Genomic DNA, 17,225 nt, shown 5'->3' on the forward strand with positions numbered 1-17,225 from the left:
GAACACAAGGACGCAAGATCGCTGAAGAACGCATATTGAGAAACACCCAGTGTCTCAGCAAGTGTACATCGTATGTACACTCGAATTCAGAGAGGATTGTGGGTAAAAGTAGTGAAGAATGTAGGGAATGATGTCATTCACTCAGAATTCGGACACCACTACAAAATGGCCGACACCCTAAATAGTGTACTATATTGTGGATAGGGAGCGATTTCAGACACAGCTCTTGTCACCATGGAGAGCGCAGTTCACGGTTGCATAGCAACGACAGACGCCACAGGAGAACAAGTGCTTGTGGAAAGGAGACAGCGGCGCGCTCGCGCTTTCCACTTGTTTTTACACATCTAATGTGCGTTCCATTCGACAGGGTCCATACGCAATGTTCACTGCTCCCCTACTCCCTGAGCACGGTATATCAGTTGAAGTGGACTTCACTGACAATACCCGCTCATTTGAAACGCCCTGCAAATTTCATCAAAGAAAGTCAACGACGGAGTCGCGCAGATTATGATATAACATAAATATATATAGGACTACATTCATATTTTATTTTTTATTATTATATTATATATTTACAATTATATTGCACTATTTTACCTAAAATAAAATCACTTTACTTCACAAACTAGCTAAGCTGGCTGCATTCACTGAGGTAAATTATAATCATCAAAAATAGTATATGTAATATTCACAACAATAACCGTTAAAAATACTGTCATTTGTATTCACCTTATTCCGCCCTGCCCACTTTTAATACTTCGCGCTTCCGCATTTTGTCATCCGACTTCCGCTTAACTGACACGGCACATCCGGTAGCTATTTCAGTCGTTAGAAGATTGTTTATAGTTAGCCAAAACTTTATCAAAATGACAAATAACGTTAATACCGTAAATGTTTTAAATTGGGAGCACGGAGAAAACTTCGTACGACTATCAGTTCGTCTCACATTGTCTCATCCATCGTCATTGTTAACGTGGCCAGAGGTAACGTTAACCTATGGGAATATTTAACTACGTCCTCCTGTCAGAAGAAGTTGATGGAGCAGCAATAAAAAAATATTTGTAAATAATAAGGAATTAGAATATTTAGGGTTAAGGATAGGAGATTAGGTAATTGGTTATATGAACGATTAAATAAGTTGTATAAAATCAGTTGTAAGAAGTGTTTGATGTTTTTAGGAAGCTAGAGACACATTCTACTGACCTTCATGGAGATACATTTCACCATTTAAATTTCATAAGTAATAAACCAAGATGGTATTCATTTGCAAACTTGACGTGACTTATTCCTTCTAACTAGAAGACTTAATTCATTTAAGTTTTAAGGGGAATCTACAGAGCTCACATTATATTGTTTTATAATAAATAACTGACAGGTAAAATCTGCTCACATTGTAAAGGTTTATAAAAATAACGATTCATAACAGGTAACATCTGGTCACATTGTAAAGGTTTATAAAAATAACGATTCATAACAGGTAACATCTGGTCACATTGTAAAGGTTTATAAAAATAACGATTCATAACAGGTAACATCTGGTCACATTGTAAAGGTTTATAAAAATAACGATTCATAACAGGTAACATCTGGGCACATTGTAAAGGTTTATAAAAATAACGATTCACAACAGGTAACATCTGGGCACATTGTAAAGGTTTATAAAAATAATGATTCACAACAGGTAACATCTGTTTTACAAGATTCACAAAGAGGACAAGTTTCACCTTCCTTTCATAGAGGAGATCGTTAATGGTGAAGCCTCTGTCTGCCATTACTTCATTGCCTGGACGAAGTTATTAAGTTATTGAAGAAAAATGCGATATGCGATAACTCATTAAACAATGCGATATTCGATATGTGATACGATAATGCTTAAAGTATATAAAAATAACTTAAATTAGATTTAAAATTATATAACCTACATATGTGTTTCACATTCTTTTTGTAACAAGAAAACATCCCTTCAACTTGTGAAAGTGAACATCAGTGTTTTACTGTAGCATAAGAAGTGTTATTTTAACATCAGTGTAAATCACAGGGTTCAGGTTATCCTACATTAGGTCTATTTAAAGGGGGGGTACAATGGTGTTTCATGTATTCAGAGTTGTTTACAGTGTTAAAGAGATGGATTCTCATGCTTAACATGGGCAAAGTTTTTAAAAAATATTTTGGACGAATAACGGAGAATTTCTGTGCCGAAAATCTTACTTCCGGGTTGGTACAAGTTTCGGCTGTTTTTTTTTCGACCGTGGATCTAATGACGTAGACCAGAGTGGAACTCCTTATATGAGCATTTCTCCCGGAAAAGCTCGCCCGCGCACACCTCGACCAGAGGAGAGCGAGACCGCGCACATCAACGCGCTTCAACAGGAAATCATCGGCAGCGCTGCATAGTGTCTCCAAAGTGTGTTTTTGGATGTGAGGGAAAGCTTACCATGTTCAGCTTCCCAAAGAACCCAGCGTTAGGAACAGTGGATGCAGATTGTTTTTCCGGGGCAAAAACGAGTTGTGTAGACTGTTTGTTCCCTGCATTTCGACGATGAATGTTTTATAAACAAAGCCCAGATCGACGGATTCTCTCTATGGCTCTGGCTTCGCCCACACGGCCCGCCTCCAGACGCTCGGATTTTTCCGGAAAGACTCGGTACAGCCTATCTTTCTTTTATAAATATAATAAAACTAAAGACTTTTTGGAGATATGAAGGATGCAATACTACTATATAGGTACTCAAGATTAACAGGAGATTGAGTGAAAATGAGCATTTCACCCCCCCTTTAACAACAGAAACTGAATAATCAAAAGTAAAAGTAAAACACTGCATAGTTTTTCACTGTATTAATTATATAAACTGATTAAAGCTTATTAAAGTGTAGCACCCTGCTAAATTTATATATTGTTTATTTTGTGTTCTGTTAACAGAAATACAATATATCCTGAAATATGGGCCAGTTCAATTGTCCCTGGTGTGCAATACATTTTTGTATTAATACGTGTTAATGCAGTTATAAAGTGGAGGTGTTAAAATATCCTCTGTTGTGAGTAACCTTTGAACCCTCTGTCATTTTATTTTGTATTGGGTGGCCAGGTGTCAGTTTTGTTTGTTATCCAATCAGTGCCATCCAGAGAGCAGTTAGGCAACCTATCGGGTTGTTGAGGGGGCGGAACTAAAAAAAATTGAGCGAGACTGAAAACAAGAGTGACGAGGAAAAGAACCGGAGAGATAGCTACGAGCAAAAGTTAGTTCTAAGTTCGGTATGATTGATATATTACTGGTCATCGAAGTTAAGAGCCAGGGGGGGGGGGGGATTTTTCTTGGTTTTTGTCAATGTGTAACCCTGTTAAAACGGGAGAGTGAGCTTTGTTTTGGAGCTGGTTAAATGGGTCACGGAGATTCTACTGAAGTGAAACTAACGCCATAGCCATGTGAGAACTGCTACTACATAGCCAGAAATCCACTTTGCCACCGAGTTTCTGATGTGCGTCAGATGCTGCCACCCATGTTGCTGCAATAGATGTGCTCAGGATTCGCACTGCAGGCCGGAGGTGTCGCGGTTGCACATGGACGGACGGAGCTTCAGGACGGGTTTCCTCATTGCGTATCTCACCATTGGACGGAACGGTTTGGATAGACGGTCACTATAATCTTTCCGTTATATTCTGCGGCGCGCAGTTTGGACGCATTTCGCACTCATTCACAAAATGTTAGACACATAATATTTTTTTCAGTGTTTGGCGACATCTAGTGGAATCAAATGGAACTTATAATAGGTAGCTGTTGCACACAATACCACAGTTATACACTTTCAAAGAAAGATTCAATGAAAAAAACACACAAAAGCGCCTACTTTTTTGTGTGTTTCTTTTGATATTTTAAACACATACAGTAGTTTTTATTACATTTGACACTTGATTTTGTTTGTTTAAATGGTTTCCTATAAAATGACACCAATATTTTGCATTTACTTCACTGTATGTGGGTAAGGGGAGCCATCAGATTTGGGTATGTCCAATTTCATGCGGAATTCCAAAATTACCCAAAGAGTTTAAGGGGTTAAGGAAAGAATTTCAAGGTCTCAAGACTGATGTTGCACGCCTCCTTTCTGCCTCTGTGACTGCATCAGCAAGTGTGGCACAGCAGGTAGACCACAACCCCAGCCAGAAAGCTACTGGAAACTCATATGCACGTGTGAAGGAGAGGGCTCCCAAACCTCAGTATCGTGCTGATGTCTTTTGCTACAGATGTGGTGAAGATGGTCATTTCCAGCGGGAGTGTCAAAACCCAGAAAATCTCAGAAAAGTGAACAAACGTCTCTTGAAAATAAAACAGCCGACGGGAAACTTTCCAGGGGCTCAGTAGAGGAACGGCCTGACGCTCCGGAGAAGATATGTTCCACACAGTGTGACACGCTACCAGAAAAGAAGGCTAACTTGCCAGAGGGTTTAGTTGGACCTAGCTCTATTGTCTCAGTACAAATTGAGGGCATTTATGCCAAAGCTTTACTTGATAGCGGGTCTCAAGTTACCCTACTGTATCGCTCCTTTTATGACAAGTATCTGAAGCACCTGCCTTTGACCCCTATTGAGTGCCTGGAGATTTGGGGCCTCAGTGCAAAGGAGTATCCATATAATGGTTATATGTGCTTGAAGCTTGAGTTTACTGGAGATGTAGTTGGAGTAGCTGAGACCATATAAACACTTGTGCTTGTGTGTCCAGATCCGGTCATGAAAGGGGATGTTTCCGTTGTGGTCGGCACAAACACCTCTATAGTTCGAAGACTGTTCCATTCATGCAAAATACATGGAGGAGACCATTTTCTTAACACCCTGTCTGTTCATCCAGTAATAAAAGAAGCTTATGAGAAGTTTCAGGAAACTCCTGACGACACAGCTGAGACAAAAAGAGGAACAGTCTGGTTCACACAAGTCAAGCCTTTCACTCTGCCACCTGGCCGCGTTGCAACTGTTGTTGGTATTCCAAAGTTTCCTGGAGGTCTCTCTAGCCAAGCTGTTCTTCTAGACCGTCCGGAGGAGAATTGTTTTCCTGAAGAGCTTCTGGTCATGCCGGTTGTTGAAAAGTCCACTGCTGTCCACTGTCGTCGCATCACAGTCACCATGAGAAATGTGTCCAGTCATAATGTGACATTAAAACGTGGAGTTCCTATTGCTCATCTATTCCCTGTAGATGTAATAAATACAGTCCTTGAAAAGGGGGGGCCTAAGCTGTCAACATCTCAACTGTCCCCGTCCTCTTTCAACTTTGGTGACTCTTCTGTGCCTCCTGAGTGGAAGGAGCGACTGTGTCAAAAGATGATGGAGAGAAAAGAGGTTTTCTCCTGCAGTGGGTTTGATGTGGGTTGTGCAAAGAACACACAACACAGCATTCGGGTGACAGATGATAGACCTTTCAGAGAACGTTCTAGACGTTTACCACCGGGTGATTTGGAGGATGTGAGGAAGCATCTGAATGATCTCAAAGAGGCTGGAATCATTTCAGAATCCAGAAGCCCCTATGCTTCCCCAATAGTTGTGGTTCGCAAGAAAAACGGCACCATACGTATGTGTGTGGACTATAGGACGTTAAACAGGAGAACGATTACGGACCAGTATACAGTCCCTCGTGTGGAAGATGCTCTGTCCTGCCTTGGTGGTAGCCAGTGGTTCAGTGTGCTTGACCTCAGAAGCGGCTATTATCAGATCCCTTTAGCTGCTGCTGATAAAGAAAAGACAGCTTTCACTTGCCCAGCAGGGTTTTATCAGTTTGAGCGGATGCCGCAGGGGATTTGTGGGGCCCCGGCCACATTTCAACGAATTATGGAAAGGACTGTTGGTGATATGAACCTACTGGAAGTGCTGGTGTATCTGGATGACGTAATCGTTTTTGGAAGAACATTAGAGGAACACGAGCAGCGCCTTCTTAAAGTCCTCGACAGATTGAAGGAGGAAGGATTAAAGATATCGTTGGATAAATGTCAGTTCTGCTGCCCCTCTGTTACCTACCTTGGCCACATTGTGTCTAGAAATGGCATTGCTACAGACCCTGCAAAGATTGAGGCTGTGAAATCATGGCCACGCCCAGAAAACATCACTGCTCTTCGCTCCTTTCTTGGCTTCTGTGGATATTACAGACGTTTTGTAAAGGATTTCTCCCGAGTCTGTTATCCACTCAACCAGTTGCTTCAGGGCTGCATTGTGGCTGGAAAGACAGGAAAAGGGGCAAAGAAAAATAAGGACATCAAAGAGCAGAGGAAAGCACAAGCAGGCACAGCAACAAAAGATTGGTACCATCCTTCTGAGACTTTTGGGGCTAGGTGGGATAAAGACTGTGAGAAAGCTTTTGAGGCTTTAAAGAGAAGTCTTACAGAGGCGCCTGTGCTGGCAATCGCCAACCCAACACTGTCATATGTGCTGCATGTTGATGCGAGCAGAGAAGGATTGGGAGGTGTCCTCTATCAGGATCAGGGAGAAGGTTTGCGCCCAGTTGCTTTTGTCAGCAGAAGCCTCTCTCCAGCAGAAAAGAATTATCCCATGCATAAGCTCGAGTTTCTGGCGTTAAAATGGGCTGTTGTCAACAAATTGCATGATTACCTCTATGGAGTCAAGTTTGAGGTCCACACAGATAACAATCCATTAACGTATGTCTGAACTACAGCTAAATTGGACGCAACGGGGCATCGATGGTTGGCAGAACTGTCAACATATGATTTTAGTCTGAAGTATCGGCCGGGAAAACAGAACGTGGATGCGGATGCATTGTCACGCCGCCCTCATGCAAATCACAATGCTTCACATGAGAAGGAAACACTGTTTGCCACCACAGTCCAAGCTGTCTGTCACATGTCCAAAGTCAGAGTACCTCACTGTCACCGGTGCAGAGCTGTAGATCTCATGGGCTCATCCAAAGGTGCGGTGCCCAGAGCCTATTGCAACTTGTCCTTTCTGAACACTCAGCAGTTGCCCAAATTGAGCGCAGCAGAAATCTCAAATTCTCAGCAGAAAGACCCATGCATTGGAGAAGTGTGGCATGCTATCATTCAGAAAAGTGCCAACCACGCCAACAAAGAGAAACATCCTGATGTGTCGTTGTTAAAAGAGTGGGATAAGCTAATGGTCAAAGACTCTGTGTTGTATAGAATGAGCCATCCACCTAACAAACCAGCTCGGCAGCAACTGTTGCTCCCACAAGAGTTCAGAACAACTGTGCTCCAGTCGTTGCATGACCAATCGGGCCATTTGGGGGTTGACAAGACATACGGCCTGATACGAGAGAGGTTTTACTGGCCTCGCATGAAAGTTCAGGTTGAACGGTACTGCAAGAGCTGTCCTAGGTGTATTCAGAGGAAGACGCTGCCTAAAAGAGTTGCTGAGTTGTCACATCTTAACAGTGATGGACCGATGGATCTCGTCTGTATGGATTTTCTGACGATTGAGCCTGACTCCAGAAATATCTGCAATGTGCTTGTAGTTACAGATCATTACACAAGATATGCTCAAGCTTTTGCAACTAAAGATCAAAAGGCAACGACTGTCGCTAGGGTTCTGTGGGAACAGTACTTTGTCCACTATGGTTTGCCAAGAAGGGTGCACTCAGATCAGGGCAGGGATTTCGAGAGTCGCCTTATCCATGAACTGTTGAGCATGCTTGGCATAAAGAAATCCAGGACCACTCCCTACCACCCTCAGGGTGATCCACAGCCTGAGCGCTTTAACAGAACTCTTCTCGACATGCTTGGAACCTTGGAGATGCAAGACCAAAGTAAATGGAGTAAACACCTCAGCCATCTTGTACATGCGTACAATTGCACAGTGAATGAGTCAACAGGCTATTCTCCATATTTTCTATTGTTTGGACGAGAAGCCAGGCTGCCAGTAGACGTGACATTCGGGGTCTCAAGTGATGGCACCTCCACAAAATCCTACTTGAGGTATGTCAAAAACATGAAACGTGAGCTTCAAGCTGCCTATCAGTTGGCTGGGAGGATGGCAGAGAAGAAAAATGATGGGAACAAGCAACACTATGATCAGAGAGTTCGTTTCTGTCCATTAGATTCTGGGGACAGGGTCTTGATCCGAAACCTTGGTTTACAAGGGAAGCACAAGCTTGCTGATCGGTGGAAAGATACTCCTTACATTGTGGAGAGTCAACTGCCTGGTTTGCCCGTGTTCAAACTGAAGCCAGAGAGTGGACATGGCTCTGAAAAGATACTGCACCGCAATCACATTCTGCCGATCGGACAGGAAGTGCAGCTGCGGCCTGAGATGAACAAGGAGTTTCCAAAACAAAGAAGGAGAGCCAGTAGACGGCTCAAAGCAAAGAGAACGGGGAACTATGATACTCCTTGCTTACCAGCGCCTGAACCGGAGGATAGGATTGAGGCAGCATCTGACTCCGAAGATGATGAAATGGGTGTATGGCATGACTATTATGTACCACGAGAGTTACTAGGACCAGAACCTCAAAACATTGATCACTGTGAGCCTTTTAATCTGGATTTGGATCTGGCTGTTTTGACAAGTAACTCAGAAATGGATGAGACAGCTGAAGAACCTGCCGCAGTGGAGGAGGATGACCATTTGGTACAAAATGTGACTGCAGAAATTGTGAAACGAGAAAGAGACTCTGAAATACAGACGTCAGACGAAATAGCTGAGAGACTAAATGGTATAACAGAAATCCCTGACAAGACAACTCGACCTCAGAGACTAAAGAAAGCTCCAACCAGACTAACTTATGACTTTCTAGGGACCCCAACGTCAGTGGCAGTTGGTACACATAGTGCTACCGTAGTTGAGATTAATGACAAGAAGGATTCTTTAGCCCTATCTCCTAATAAGAGATATAAAAGTTATTTTTACAAGTGGATAGGTTAAGGGGAATGGTAATAATCTTCCTAACACAATCTTTCAAGAAAATGTATTTATTTTCTTGAATGTGATTTACGGTGTTAGACATGTCATGAGGGCATGACCTTTTTTTTTTTGTGGGGGGAGAATGTAGCACCCTGCTAAATTTATATATTGTTTATTTTGTGTTCTGTTAACAGAAATACAATATATCCTGAAATATGGGCCAGTTCAATTGTCCCTGGTGTGCAATACATTTTTGTATTAATACGTGTTAATGCAGTTATAAAGTGGAGGTGTTAAAATATCCTCTGTTGTGAGTAACCTTTGAACCCTCTGTCATTTTATTTTGTATTGGGTGGCCAGGTGTCAGTTTTGTTTGTTATCCAATCAGTGCCATCCAGAGAGCAGTTAGGCAACCTATCGGGTTGTTGAGGGGGCGGAACTAAAAAAAATTGAGAGAGACTGAAAACAAGAGTGATGAGGAAAAGAACCAGAGAGATAGCTACGAGCAAAAGTTAGTTCTAAGTTCGGTATGATTGATATATTACTGGTCATCGAAGTTAAGAGCCGGGGGGGGGGGATTTTTCTTGGTTTTTGTCAATGTGTAACCCTGTTAAAACGGGAGAGTGAGCTTTGTTTTGGAGCTGGTTAAATGGGTCACAGAGATTCTACTGAAGTGAAACTAACGCCATAGCCATGTGCGAACTGCTAATAGCCATGTGAGAACTGCTACTACATAGCCAGAAATCCACTTTGCCACCGAGTTTCTGATGTGCGTCAGATGCTGCCACCCATGTTGCTGCAATAGATGTGCTCAGGATTCGCGCTGCAGGCCGGAGGTGTCGCGTTTGCACATGGACGGACGGAGCTTCAGGACGGGTTTCCTCATTGCGTATCTCACCATTGGACGGAACGGTTTGGATAGACGGTCACTATAATCTTTCCGTTACCGAGGAATCGTGAGTACAGACAATATTATTTGGAAAGATTTCAACTGAGCTCCAACAAGTGCGCCAACGTTGTGGTACCACAAAATTGAGACATAAAAGTAGGAAAAACCCCGGGGTAATGTTCATTGTCATTTCATTTGGAACATGAGGACATTTTAGAAGGTTAACTCACCTAGTTCTGAAAAAAAACAATATAAATACATTTTGAGTATAACATTCAATTGTTGTGGTCTGATATTTAAGTGTGTGCGATTGAAATGTGATTGGTGTGATTTTAGTCTCATTTTTGCAAATAAGTGTTATAGTGGCTAAGTATAGGTGCATGGGCGTTTTATGCTCACAGTGAAAAAAAAAAAAACAAACACAGTATAGCTATATATAAGATAACCAGGCCTCTCTACACTCTAGCCAGAGTCGCATGCCCGAAGTTTTAGTTGCTGTGAATAGCCTACATCCCGATTTTAAATTCTAGTAACCCTCTCACCAATTCATTCCCCATGCACATGATAACTCCTTGAAAAAAAATGGAATTGTGTAGGAGGGTTACAAAAGCAAAAAAAAAAATTATGCATATTGCGATATATACATTTGCGATATTTTGATATATTGTGCTCTACATGTTGTGTTTGGAAACTGCTCTCTGAAACACTTCTCCTCCATGATGTCACGCAAACACGAAATCACCTTGCTTACAGTGGACTGAGAAGCACCAAACCTTTCAGCAAGATCACCCTGCAATAAATTAAAGGGTTAGTTTACCCAAAAATGAAAATTCTGTCAGTAATTACTCACCCTCATGTTGTTCCAACCCCGTAAGACCTTCGTTCATCTTCGGAACACAAATTGAGAAAAAAAAAATGGAGGAGTGAGACAGCTCTCAGTTTAATCAAAAATATCTTAATTTGTGTTCCAAAGATGAACGAAGGTCTTACGGGGTTGGAACAACATGAGGGTGAGTAATTACTGACAGAATTTTCATTTTTGGGTGAACTAACCCTTTAAGACGCAGCTTCATCAGAGTCATCAGGAGCTGATACCAAGTGTGTAGCTGAAAGCTGGTGGTGTGTGAACTGGTAAGGTGCTCAGCAACTGAGTGGAATGCATCAATGTCGACCCTGTGTAGAGCTGACAAAGGTGGTTGTTTCTCAGCAGAGTTATGTACTATGGCACTGGCTCAACGCATTGTGTTCCCATTTCAGATGTAGGTGGCTTCAGGTTGAGTTGAGATTTTGAAGCGTAGTTGTGGTCAGAGACAGATGGATCCTCCCATTGTGTTTCTGCATCACAGGTCTGGGGCGTGTGGCTGTGATCATCCTCACAGTTGTCCACTGCAACACTGACGCTCATCGATGTTATATGGAAGTAATATAACCATAAACATTTTTACATTAGTACTTAAAATAGATCATGAGAATTAATTAATTTATGATGGCACTCATACTTAGAACAGTGTGAAAAAGAGAGCGTTAAAAACGAGACAGTATACACACAATCTCCTAACTCTACGTAGGTCAATATCAATATCTGAATGAGAGATGAAGCTAGCTGGCCTCCTTACAGGAATAATGTGAGCTATTGTAAGACTGTAATGTACCATAATATAGTGTACTATCGTGAATATTCATTCATTCTTTATTTCAGACCCTTAGGTCCATATCACAAAGTAAACGAAATATAAGAAATATGACATATAGGTGGCCAATGGTAATCATGCAAGATTCGTTGTATTTTGTGAACGGCTCGTTACTAATCTTAAATGTATTCATAGAACGGACTTCATCTAACGTTAGGCTAACAAGCACATAGATAGGTAAGTTAGGTAACAACAGTTAGGTAGCTTACCTGAATCTGACAACCTGTTCAGCACCCGGCGGGACTTCTTTACCAGAACATCGGAGCCGAGCCTTTACTCGGGGTAAAAGGGTGTTCGTTCGTCAGTCTGCTCTCCGTCCATAAAATGGTACGAACACACAGAACACACATAACACACATGGTACGAACACACAGCTCTTGGGTGAGCACTTCAAGTTTAGCGCCTTCCGCCATTGCCTCAGGTGCTCCTCGTGTAAATCGCAAAGCACACCACAACATTCCGATCGCTTTAGCCTACATTGTGTTCGTAACACCGTTGGTTAAATTGTTCTATCCTCTTAATCCAATTGTTATGTCAGCCCCTAATTGAGCATATAATACTTTACATATTTTACCGTTACAACTATAGAATTATGCTAGAAACTTGCGTCGGTCCTTTCAGCCGGAAGTTGAAGTCCCGCTCAGCCGGAAGTAAGATGACAAAATGAGCGTAATGGCGCCGCCCTTGTTGTCATGGAAAATAAGGTGAATAACAATGGCGAAATGTATGAATACTTACACACATACGTAAACTCCTCCATCGTTAGTTATGACCGTTCTGACTGGTGATGACGTGGTGCGCGAAATGACAGTTGGGTGATCATCGCTCTCCACTTCCTGTGAAGTGATGTATCGATGTTCCCTTATTCCCTATGCCGTGTGCAGTGCCCTTCGAACTGAACATGTTCTCTCCCTTCGGATTAGAACTTAAGATGGCGGAAAACCCTGTGAAGTCCACTTCGCAGTCCACTTATGGTCAAATGGAACGCACCTGTTGATTGTTTGAGCATGTGACTGCGCGTTTCTCCTTGTTTTCTATTGTTATGCGCAGCATATTTCCCGTGCGCACAAACACAGCCACAGACAATGAATTGTTTGTTCGGTTAGCGAAGAAGAGCATGATGTATTTTGTATAAAGTTTTTTTTTTTTGTTATTAACTGCTTTGAGAACTGGAAATGCACAATTCATGCATACAAATCTGTATATATTAATAAATACAGATGATGATTAAATTAGACCAATGCAAAAAACGAAATTCATGCCTGCATTTATTAAGACAAACCTAGTAAAAATGAATGCAGTATATACACTGACTTGGCAGCTCTGTGAAATGTAATACAACAGTGCCACCTACTGTGTAAATGCATTAACATTAAAGGTGAAACTCTTGCATAGACATAGGTAAATGGGTTTGTCTATTAGCCTGAAATAAAAATAAAAAAAATTAAATTCAGATCTTGTGCTTCCTCACATTGGAGTCCCGAGTTCATGTATAAAGTTTGGTTTCGATACGTGACAGAGTTCCTGAGATATGGACGACTTCCTGTTTGGCGACTACGCCGCTGATTTCGTTTGGCTGTGACGGGCAAACGCTTCCGAAAATCAAAAATCCTTCTAGTAACTTTTGTGAGGCTTGGTCCAAGGATCATGTACGTTCAGTTTCGTGAAGTTCGGACTAAATTTGTGACCTGTGAAAATTTAGTTTCGCTTTCTGTTCAATCCAGTGTGGCGAACAAACGACATGGACTCGTGATGTCATCTTCGCGAGCAACTTACACCGGTACTGACCGTACGTTTTAAAGTTGGAACGGTGTCTCTGTCTCAAAGGGCCTAGGCGCAGGAGCTGGCCAAAATTTTTCTCCCGGGAATAATAATAATAAGAAGAAGAAGAAGAAGAAAACTTAAGAAGAACAGTAAGTGTGCTGCTTTCAGCAAGCACACTTAATTAGTATTTAGTTTGTAGTTTCTCTGCATTTACATACTTGTTACCTGTGGTAATTACCAATAACCAACTATAACTTACCATATATTTACCAGGTAAATACCTAGTAATTAGGGGACTGGCCCGATTTATTTAGCCTAATTTCAGCTTTATTTTAGTTAACTTAAATGCTTTTAATAGTTTTAGTTACAAATTAATTAGGCTAATGCCGGTCCAGGACACCATTAGGCCGTGAGTCACAATTAGACAGGCCACCCCATAAAAAATAGTTTGGTTTGATACATATTCCCGCTTTTGGGTCTTCTTTCCTGACTATAGGCCATGTCATGATGATATTGGGGGGTGACAGAATTTGCATAAAAACGGTTTAATTAAATTATATTGTATTAAGAAAGTTCGGGAGGAGCACGTTCAGATAATCAACCAAATTAGCAACCAAATTAGCAAATTGGACCATTGTCTCATCCGAAGCAGGTATTAAATATAGATCCTCGTCTCTTTTTTTCCCTGTGTACCGTAACAGCGTCAAGATCGTTTTTTCATGGATGTATGAAGTCACCAGTTAACATTGTTGCCATAATACTTGCAGATTACCTGTTTTAACACTAGAACTACCAAGGCAGTCATTTTGACTGTTTTAAAATTTTGCAATGTAATAACTTTGTTGAAATAAAACCCATGTAACTATAGGACACTGACTTTTCCTAAATGTGTCTATATTTTATTCTATCATTGTTATTTTATTAAAATTACAAGACACAAAAGAGCTTTGAGTATTTCAACCTTGAATGGCCATAACAGTCATACTGACCGTATACATTTGCATACGACCGTATGACCGTATGCATACAATTTTCATTGTAATTTTACAGCATGATATTTTTGCTCACTAAAACAAATATTGGTTACTAAATCAGTTCGTTTTCTCACAGTTTATTATATTCTCATATTATTTTCCCGTGACGGTCAGAATGACTGTTTTGGCCAGTTTGGGGCATATGTGTTTCATATGTGCCCATAAAGGTTTTACCTATGCATTGAAATGCATATTGGCAATGTGTTTGTAAGTTATTGCATTCAAAATATCCAAGGATGAATACATTTGTTTTCATTTTACAAAGAAAATAATAGAAAATTGATCTCTTTCGACTTTGTATCTGTAATTACAATTAGCTGTTCTGTGGTTGTCAATTAACTAATACATTTTCACATAGGCCTACATTAGAATTAAAATGTAGTGTTCTGATGTGTATTACTACCTATCCTAACATTACAGATCCATTTATTCTTAGATTTGATATAGTTTATTGAAATTATATGCAAACAATGTATGAGCGGTCAGAATGACTGCAATGGCCATTATAGTAGTTATAGAATTCCGGTAGTTCTAGTGTTAAACGTATGTATAGCTTCACATTTTAAAACTTAACCAACTTCATTTTGTTAAATTGTCTGACTGAAATGTTTTTTTGTGCTATATTTCTTTAAAACAAATGCCTCTTGTTTTGATATTCTGTTAAATGATCAAAATATATTTCTACTTTTTAATTAAAGCTAAAATGTGAGGTTTGTCTTTTACATCTGCAGCTTTGCAAAATGACTTCATTGAGTGACTTTGAATTTTGTATATGTTAGATAAGGAAGGAAGTTTTTCAAATAGAATCAGACCCTGCCAAAAGAGCCTTAGTGGAAGAGGTCAAGTGATTTTGTAGTCTAAATTTAACCTTTGCAGCCCACTGCTCCCCTAATGATGATAGCTGTGCTATTTTTAGTATGATGTGGCAGCTGTGAAAGCATTTATTGGCTCTGAGCTGCCAATGACACAGGCTCCAGTACTGTGTGACACATACATTGTTTGGTGGTAGTGAAAAAGAGATGAGCTTAGTCATACTGAAAGGCATATATGAGAAGTACACACAGACTGATCAGGCTCAAGCAACAAACCACGCCAGAAGAAAGAATTGGAGCTCAACCCGAGTGGATTAACATCAATATTAAGAAGCTCGAAGCTCCTGTCGTGTGGAATATTTTCCATGACCTCCTGCAACTGTTAATTAAATGATTTTTTACAAAATCATATAAAAAAAAGAGGTCAAAGGTAATTTCTTAGAAGAAAAGCTGACATCAGGGTCAAAATCCTCTTTGTCTGAAGAAGAGGTCCCGAAGATTAGTGTTTTGGCTGGTCCTAAATGTTAATTTAATACTTCTGTTGACACGTAAGTTTACATGATGTTTACTTTTTTTACAATGGTGTTTTCTTCTTTTCCAATTAAAAGCAATGTCGTAAAAATAATGACTAAGTAAACTGAATCACATTTATGTTTTAAAAATGTATGTTACTAAAATATTTTAAGTATGGGACTGTTCATTTTTATCCTACATAAAATTACTGTTAAAACAAATTAATTTGTAACCTGTATCATACTTTTAGTAATATCCTATACAACATTCTCTTGTACTATTCATGAATCAAAGAACAACATACATGTACACAAGCAGGCACTTGGAACTGAGAATTACTACAAACTACAAAGTAATTAGAGAATGCATAAGCATCCGATATAGGCTATTTGATATATGAGACATATTCAGATAAAATTCTAATCCAATATCTTTCAGATAACCTTGACAGGCAACACTAATTGACTGGGGCCCTGACTATGAACATATGATAAACAAAAGTATGTGGTAACATTTATAATAACTTTCATTAGTCATCCTGAAGAAACATCATATAATGCTTAGCAGATTAATAGGTCCACATTTAAATATTTATCAAACTTTCATGGTCATGATAAAAATCTGAATGTATGTTAACTAATGAGTAAATATTATATGGTATTTATTCATGTTTAAATAATTAACATTATTCTAAGTTAATTCTCATGTATTATACACACAAGCTACCTCACATTTTTATTTACAGCCTGTTTGCTGTAATTTACAAAATCTACTGTGAGTTAAGTCTTTAGTCATGTATATTAATTACATTAACATTATTTTGGCACAAGTGTGTACTATTCATCTGACAAATAAAGAGCCATATTATTTGGACATGGTTCATATTACTTGACTGGATGCTCCTGGAAAACTGACCAAGCATGACCCAATTATTATTTGCATGACCCAATTAATACTTATCTTTAAGCAGCAGAATCAGTAATCAGTAATCTTCTATGCTGCTTTGACTGATATGGCAGTCATTATGGATTTAGACTGACAAATCATCATGGCCCAATACCTGAATTGGTAATGAACTGAACACAGGTTACAAGATTTCTTCTAAATTGAACTACACTTTGCTTGGCACAGGATATTATGGGGCAAGACATTAAAAAGTATGAGGTGCCGAGGAACAAACAAAAACATCTATGCATATGTAAATTGACCAACATTTAAAACACATCATGTGTAAATGCCCTTTAAACAGTAGAAAAGATTCTCTACTGATTTGGATAGAAACCACTGAAAAGCAGCCATAATGTGAAATGCAATTTGTATGTAATATTAGATGGATTAGGATGTTTGCTAACAGCAATGGTATTTTGATGTATAGTCCCTGATATAGAAAAGTGAGGAATTCTGATGCTATGAGTGTTTGTCAAAGTAATTAATCTGAACACGCTTTGTCTTATGTTGCACATGGCCAACTCTCCTGCGTCTTTTTTTGGACAGACTATATTTAAAAGCTTCCTCTTGATATACAGCACCAGCTGTCTGGTCTTAAGCAAGGAATGGACACTAGAGTTATCTTGACTGCTGTAAGAGGACTTCCTTTATGCAAGGAATGTTTCACTATCCCATATAAAGTTCACAACGAACATAGTATTGTACCCTTACAAAAAAAATAACTGC

The 17,225-nt window shown here is 39.9% G+C and overlaps 1 protein-coding gene across 1 annotated transcript in view; it reads left to right on the forward strand.

Annotated features, from left to right (window-relative positions):
- Window positions 1-15,186: 15,186 nt before the first annotated feature.
- Window positions 15,187-17,225, forward strand: part of obsl1a (obscurin like cytoskeletal adaptor 1a) — a 44,852-nt gene continuing 42,813 nt past the window's right edge. Inside the window, exon 1 of the mRNA XM_079883279.1 lies at window positions 15,187-15,586. The gene's annotated coding sequence lies outside the window, so the exon portion shown is untranslated. The remainder of the gene's footprint in view (window positions 15,587-17,225) is intronic.

This window comes from Squalius cephalus, assembly GCF_949319135.1.
Source record: "Squalius cephalus genome assembly, chromosome: 10".
NCBI classification, from domain to species: Eukaryota; Metazoa; Chordata; class Actinopteri; order Cypriniformes; family Leuciscidae; genus Squalius; species Squalius cephalus.